Raw genomic sequence first — 6,651 nt, 5'->3', positions numbered from 1 at the left:
TTAAGGATTTCAAAATTTGGTTTCAAAGGTCATATTCACAGGTGATCTAAGTCTAAATGTGCCCAGTCTGGATATCCATAGTATGACTCCATACAATTTTCCTATGTATGGATTCCCCAGTGCATAGGACTAGAAAATAGATAGGCAAACTCAGCATTTACTGATAGTAAATAATAAAAAAATTCTTTAATCTACCTATGATTTTGTTATTGACAAGACAAACGTAAGTTTACATACTGAAAGGGATGTACTCGTTTATTTTATATAAAGAATTAAATCTTGGATGAACATTTGATATCACAACATGTAAAGCATCTTCAATGTTTTTCAGAGTTGACTGATGTTTTGATTTTGTTCTCATCAATGCTGAGAACACTGCTTTGCATAAGTACGTAGGATGAAATGCAAAAGTATGTCTAGAACTGTTTAAGAATTTATTGGAAATTCTTCCCCCATCTCAGGCCAACTTTAATGTTATTTTTTAAATAAACTCAAGTTAGCAATTCAAACATAAAATTTTAATTTTAAAATTTTTAACACAACACAATCCAGAAATATATTAGTTTGATACTCAGTTATAGAGGAAGGATAATTGAAAAAAAACTGAAAGGCTCTATTTTTCTTAATAAAGCCATTATGATTTTCTAAGAGCAGACAATTTTGTACACATAGTTAAGACAGTATAGTTCATGACATACAACAGCCTTGAGTTTGAATTAATGTATCTCACACCATATGATAGCCTGTGCAGGACAAAGAGTGCCTGTTTGTGTTCAGAATCTGTGATGCAATATGGCTGAACTCTGCTAGATACTCCTAAGATTCTTCAGAGATCACTGAATTGATTTTTGGTTATTGTTTGTTACCAAGTCTTCCACAATTTCTACCTTCAGTTATGGGACCTCATATGAGGCTATGACCCACAGGTAAGGAAGTTGTGAGAAAGGATTAAACTTGAAAATCATTTGATGACATACTATGTAATCAAAATTTAGAAATTATCCTAGCATACAAATGAGATATTTCTGGGGCTCTTGAGTACCAAATGTTTCAATTTACATTTTAAAAGATCACTGGGTAGAAACTCAACCCATTTTTTTTTCTTAGAAATACCCATGCCTATGTAGTCACTATCTTTGTCCATGTTTCTTGAATCTTGATAATAAACATGGAAGTGACTACGTAATAGAATTTGTAGGCTAAGTAATATTATGTTTCAGATCTAAGTATTCAACTTCCTCAAAGTATGTGGACTTCACTGTGTTAATCTCTAATAATCTTTAATTCTCGAATGTAATGTGTTAATTCCATTATCTTTAGTGAATTGCTTGTTGTAAATGTAGGCAGATATGCAATCTGTATTAAGAATTTTGCTACTGGGATACAATTGTCACAAAAGATGGAGCCCTGACAATTCAACAGTGGTCATTTTCACTATACTTGTCCAGTGTGCTTATGTGTCTTGTGCTCGATGGGAAGTTTGAACATCAAACATTAACATATTTTCTTAGATGTCTGCCTTATCAGAAAGCAAACCCAGGGCACATAAATGCCACATCCCACAGACAATTGTTTGAATAATTCTCCTTGGGTCCATTCCTCCTGGGTTTTGGCCTTGGCTCCCAGTGTTCACAGCATTAAGAGGGTTAAAAGGTTCTGGCATCGTGAATTTATTGTTGTCATCTCACAGTCCTTCAAGGCAGGATCACTAATGGGTGACCTTGGGGTTCAACCATTCCAGACCCAAGAAGATCAAGTCTCACCCCCCTCCTGCAAATGCTGTGACCCCTCCATTCTCACTGTCCCTGGCCTAACCTTTAACTCACTGATCTTTGACCAAAGTATTAAGCAAACACCTGCTTGGGTCTGTGGTCAAAGAGTGTGGACGTGAAGAGCTACCATCATTTCACGTGAATAATCTGTGGTAATAATAATGAAATATAAAGCAGATCTGTGGACATGCTTACAGTAAGTAATTATATTGTTACTGACCACATGCAACCCAGAGTCTGTAACAACCCTTGTATACGCTGAATCAATGCTAATCAAGTTGACCAGAGCATTAAATGAATTGTCAGTGGACACACCGAGGCTTCTATGATTTGCATTAACACAGAGAATAGTACGGCAATATTTATTCTCTATTACTACAAGAGATCAAGTCTGAAATTAAGTTTAGACTGTCTTAGATCTACCACTGACACTAATGCAACTTCCATTAATGTTTAACGGGGTACCAGGAATCATTTAAATGATTAGATGAAAAATATTTGAGGAAGGCAGCTGAGATGAATTTTGTACTTTGGGGGAAAGAGGGAGAATGTTATACTGAAACTACTCTAAACACTCAGTTTCTTTTTTTAAAAGAAAAAGTAGCCGAATGATCTGTGGCACCTTAACTGTTGTATTCAGGCTTTATAGTCTCTGGCTCACCTGCTATGCTGGAACATCCTAAAATGTGAAATGAGAGAATTAGAAGTGCGTACCAAAGAGCTGAGAGCAAAGGGGTGTTTCACTCTGACGATTAGTGTATACTCTTCTTTATGAGCGATTTGATAGTTTTCTGTACTTTAACGTGAAATGTTATGGTTTATCATTATGTGTTAGATTAAATTATGCACATCAAAATAAACAAAACCAAGCAGTCCAGATCAACCATCACTTATCAAAATATTTTATAAATAAATGACACACTTCTTACACAAGACATTATTTTCCTTCTTAGAGATTTCTAATTAATTTCTAGATATGCTGTTTGTATGCACATGGTATGCACAGTTCTAAGGGAGAATATTCTTCCAAATAGTTAATGTAAAAAAATCTAATCATACCATGTATAGAAGACACTGCAGAATAATTTGTAATACTTCATGATTATACACATTCCTATTTCAACATTGAATCGGGGAGAATTTTTTTCATCATTTCTTTTAAATAGTTTTTTTTAAAGGAGACGAGACCTCATGGTCATTTCCTATCTCAATCATATTCCTCATGAGGATGTATTTGACAGGAACCTTCTGTCCCCACCACAGCCTATTCCACAATCCAGATCTGTTGCTCTAGGTACACTGGGTGAAGATGAAACCACGTGCATGTCCATTTTGCAGATGAGGACACATGACAGAAGCCACTCAGGTAGTCTGTGGCAGACTTGTGATTTAAATTCCCCAGTCTGGTTCGAAAGCCTTTCTTGTAAGTCCTGTGCCAACTGCTGTGCAAACCAAGTGATAAATCCATGTAAAAGCCTCACAACTTCCTCTTCTTCCTCCACTATATGCCACCAACAAAGGTTCAGTTGGACCTATGGCAGCTTCCTTCACCATTTCCTGAGACCAAGAAGAGAATGACCCTTACCTTCATTTCCCTCAATCACTTCATTCAGCAGCCATCTCAAATATATGAATAAATAAACTCAAATTTAACAATGCACAATGTATACAGTAAGCCAGGCTTTGTGGGTCATGCTTGTAATCCTAGCACTGAGGAGGACTGTCAGCACTTCACGCCCAGTCTGTACTGCATATCAAAAATTTCAGGCCATCCTCAGCTATCCTGTGGAGTCTCTGTCTCAAAAACAAAACAAAACAAAACAAAAACAAACAAACAAAAAGAAAACAAGTGAACAAAACAAATTAACTTGCTTAAACAAGTAAGTTCTATTGGTAAGCATTTGTTCATATGACTTTGATATCTAGGGTTGTAAAATAAACTTGTTTAATGGGAAGAAACATCATGGTACCTTTACCAAAACCATGGAAATGCAATAGCCCAGTTTTGACTGATCTGAATGGGTGTTTAGGGTATGTGCCTGATTCCTCTTCTGGCAAGGATGATGTCTATTGCAACCTGGATAAAGATATTTATATGAATCTTTTCATTTGTAAATAATGTGGTCCCAAAATGAAGTAATCTGAAAGGCTGACGTTCTCATGCATAAAACATAGATGCTGAATATGTTAACTCGCTTAATTAGGAGGGACCACACATGGATGTGATTAGATGACAAAGGTAAGAATCATTTCTTTTTTTTTTTTTCTGATAAATTTTAAGAAAACTCTGGGGAAACTTTCACTCTACTGTTTTTTGTTTTTTGTTTTTATTTTTTCACCCAAGATAGGGTTTCTTTGTTTAGCCCTGGTTGTTCTAGAATTTGCTTTATAGACAAGTGTTGGCCTCAAATTCAGAGATCCACCTGATTCTGCCTTCTGAGTGCTGGGATCAAAAGGGTGGTGACACCTGTTTCTTGATGTTTTAAGCTCTGCTTCATAGGTCTTGATTTTCCCATGTTAAAAAAACCCAAATGATTATAATATTAATATAGAAATCACAGATGGCTTGAGGAAAGATGAGAATGGGAGGATAAATTCCACCTATGAATTTCCTTTGTTGTAGGGGTAGGTAATCTATGGTGTGTGCTTCTTCACAGAGACTCAGGAAAAACCATTATGATGGGACACATGAAAAGATACATGTTGGAGTGAAAATGCAGATGCTCATGACTATTTTATTGGGAAAGACTTTTAGAAGAGCATTCTTATTTGTACCAAATTACACAACAATTTCTCTTGTCTTGAATGTATTCAGTAGGAAATAATATAACTGACTCAAAAGGGAAAACAGTGTGGTGAATGAGATGAATTGACGGATCCAGTGGAAACCTGTAGGAGCTTCAGTTAACACCTGTCTTGGCTAGACACCAGTGTGATTTCTTCTTTGGAAGAAAAGGGATTGAGGTATAGGGTTGTGAATGGCAGAAACTATCAGGAGCCATTGCTTATGATGAGTGGATTCAGAAACACAAAGGATTCAGGATTTTCACATTAGAAAAAAAAATTAAGAAAGAGATCAACAATTGAAATCCTCTTTGATGGTGACTTGTGTATCTGTGAATGTAGATGTATATGTGAAATCTTTGAAAGAATTGTATCATGGTTTTCAAAAGAGAAATCCAAAGCTGTGTGAATGGTTTGAAAAGAGCATTCCTGAATGGAAAATGCGCATCAGTCAAAAGCATCAATAAATATGTCTTTTTCATATGCAAATGACAATTTCTAAAGTAAAGGAGGCATTGTTTTATAAATAGTGAGATAATATTCTTGACAAAGGTTACCCATGATTACATAAGTTATCTCCTTCATAAAGAAATTTAGAACTCACAATTGCTCTTTTCATTAAAATGGCCTTCCCATCCAGCCTCACACTGAAAGCCAAACTCTGAATTTTAATTAGCGATAATAAATAATTATATCACTCAGGAAACCGAAACTACTAATGACCAGTGGTCCCACACTGCTGCATTTAATGAGTGGGAAGTGATACACAAATCATATTAAAGGCAATAAGAGGTAGGTGGGAGATTGGCAATAAACATAGATAAATTCTAAATGTAACCGGATCTAAAAGTGAAGCATGCAGCGGACCAGTCAAAGATCTTGATGCCCAAGAACTCATCTTCTGTTGATATGATTATAGCATTCTCCATTCCTCCATTAAGGTGGTTACTGTCTTAATTTTTATAGTGAACGGGAAGAGAGTGGTGTGAACTGTAAAGTATACATCTTGTAAGAAAGATAAAACTTATTTGCTCCCCTGCTTTCATTCTCCAACTGCCCTCCTCCCCCCCCCCCTGCTTCTTAAGGAAGGCACATTGACATTTCAGGAGAAATTACTACCCCCAGAGTCAAGGGCAGGAACACTGGAGAGACAGCCTTCCTCAACCTACACAGCCCAGAGGGACCAGCTGACGCAGAGACTCAAGCCATTAGAGCTGGGACAGGGCTGACACTGACCTATGTTGCCACCCTGCATTGTCCTGCCATCTGCACAAATGTGAACTTTGCCTCCCAAACTTGGCTTCTCAATTAACATGTCCAGCTGGGGGAGAATTCCGTCATTTCCCTAATATCCTTATTGCCATTGGCCTGACATATTAATATTAAAAATATATGGGCACAGATCAAGGATTTTTTTTCTCAAACACTTCCGTTTTTATTGCTGATAACAGGCAGGAGGTGAAGGCAGACACAATATAATTTGAAAAGCATAACCCTGATTAGGTGCTGATTGGAACGCTGTTATACCTTACATTTAAAACCTTTTTATTATTAGAGCTAGCTGTCAAAACCAGGTTCTGAATCACGTATGTAATAGATGCAAGGGCATGTGACGCCTCGCTACTTCCGTGCAAATAAATTTATAGTTCAAAGTGCCATTTTCTTTGGATGTGTCCTTAAGTATCAGACAACTGTCATGTGCATTGCTGAGGTGTTTGTAAAGATGTGTCGTCGTGCTTTAATTTGTTCTCTCTTAATGGACACTCGTCTTCATTCTCAGCTACTGTTCATTTCAATGTGTTGTTATGCATTGACATGGTAGAGAAACACACGATAGATCCATCATAAAATCATAAGTGGACACCATTTGTGAAGACAAAGACTGGAGAAAGCCATTACCTTTAACTGTAGGAAACAAGGGCAAGAATGGGGGAGTTAATGCAACACGTATCCACACAATGTCAGTATGATCAGGAATCACTTCAAACCTCTTTGGCTGCTAAAAGATCTGCTCACCTGGTTCAAACCCTGGCTCCTCTCAATCAGCCTAGAGCAAGTTCACTCATCACTTGGCCGGTTTTCTCATCTTTAGAAA

This window comes from Mus caroli, chromosome 7 (genome assembly GCF_900094665.2).
Source record: "Mus caroli chromosome 7, CAROLI_EIJ_v1.1, whole genome shotgun sequence".
Taxonomy (NCBI): Eukaryota; Metazoa; Chordata; class Mammalia; order Rodentia; family Muridae; genus Mus; species Mus caroli.
The sequence above is the reverse complement of the archived record's forward strand: the minus strand, read 5'-3'. Positions refer to the sequence as shown.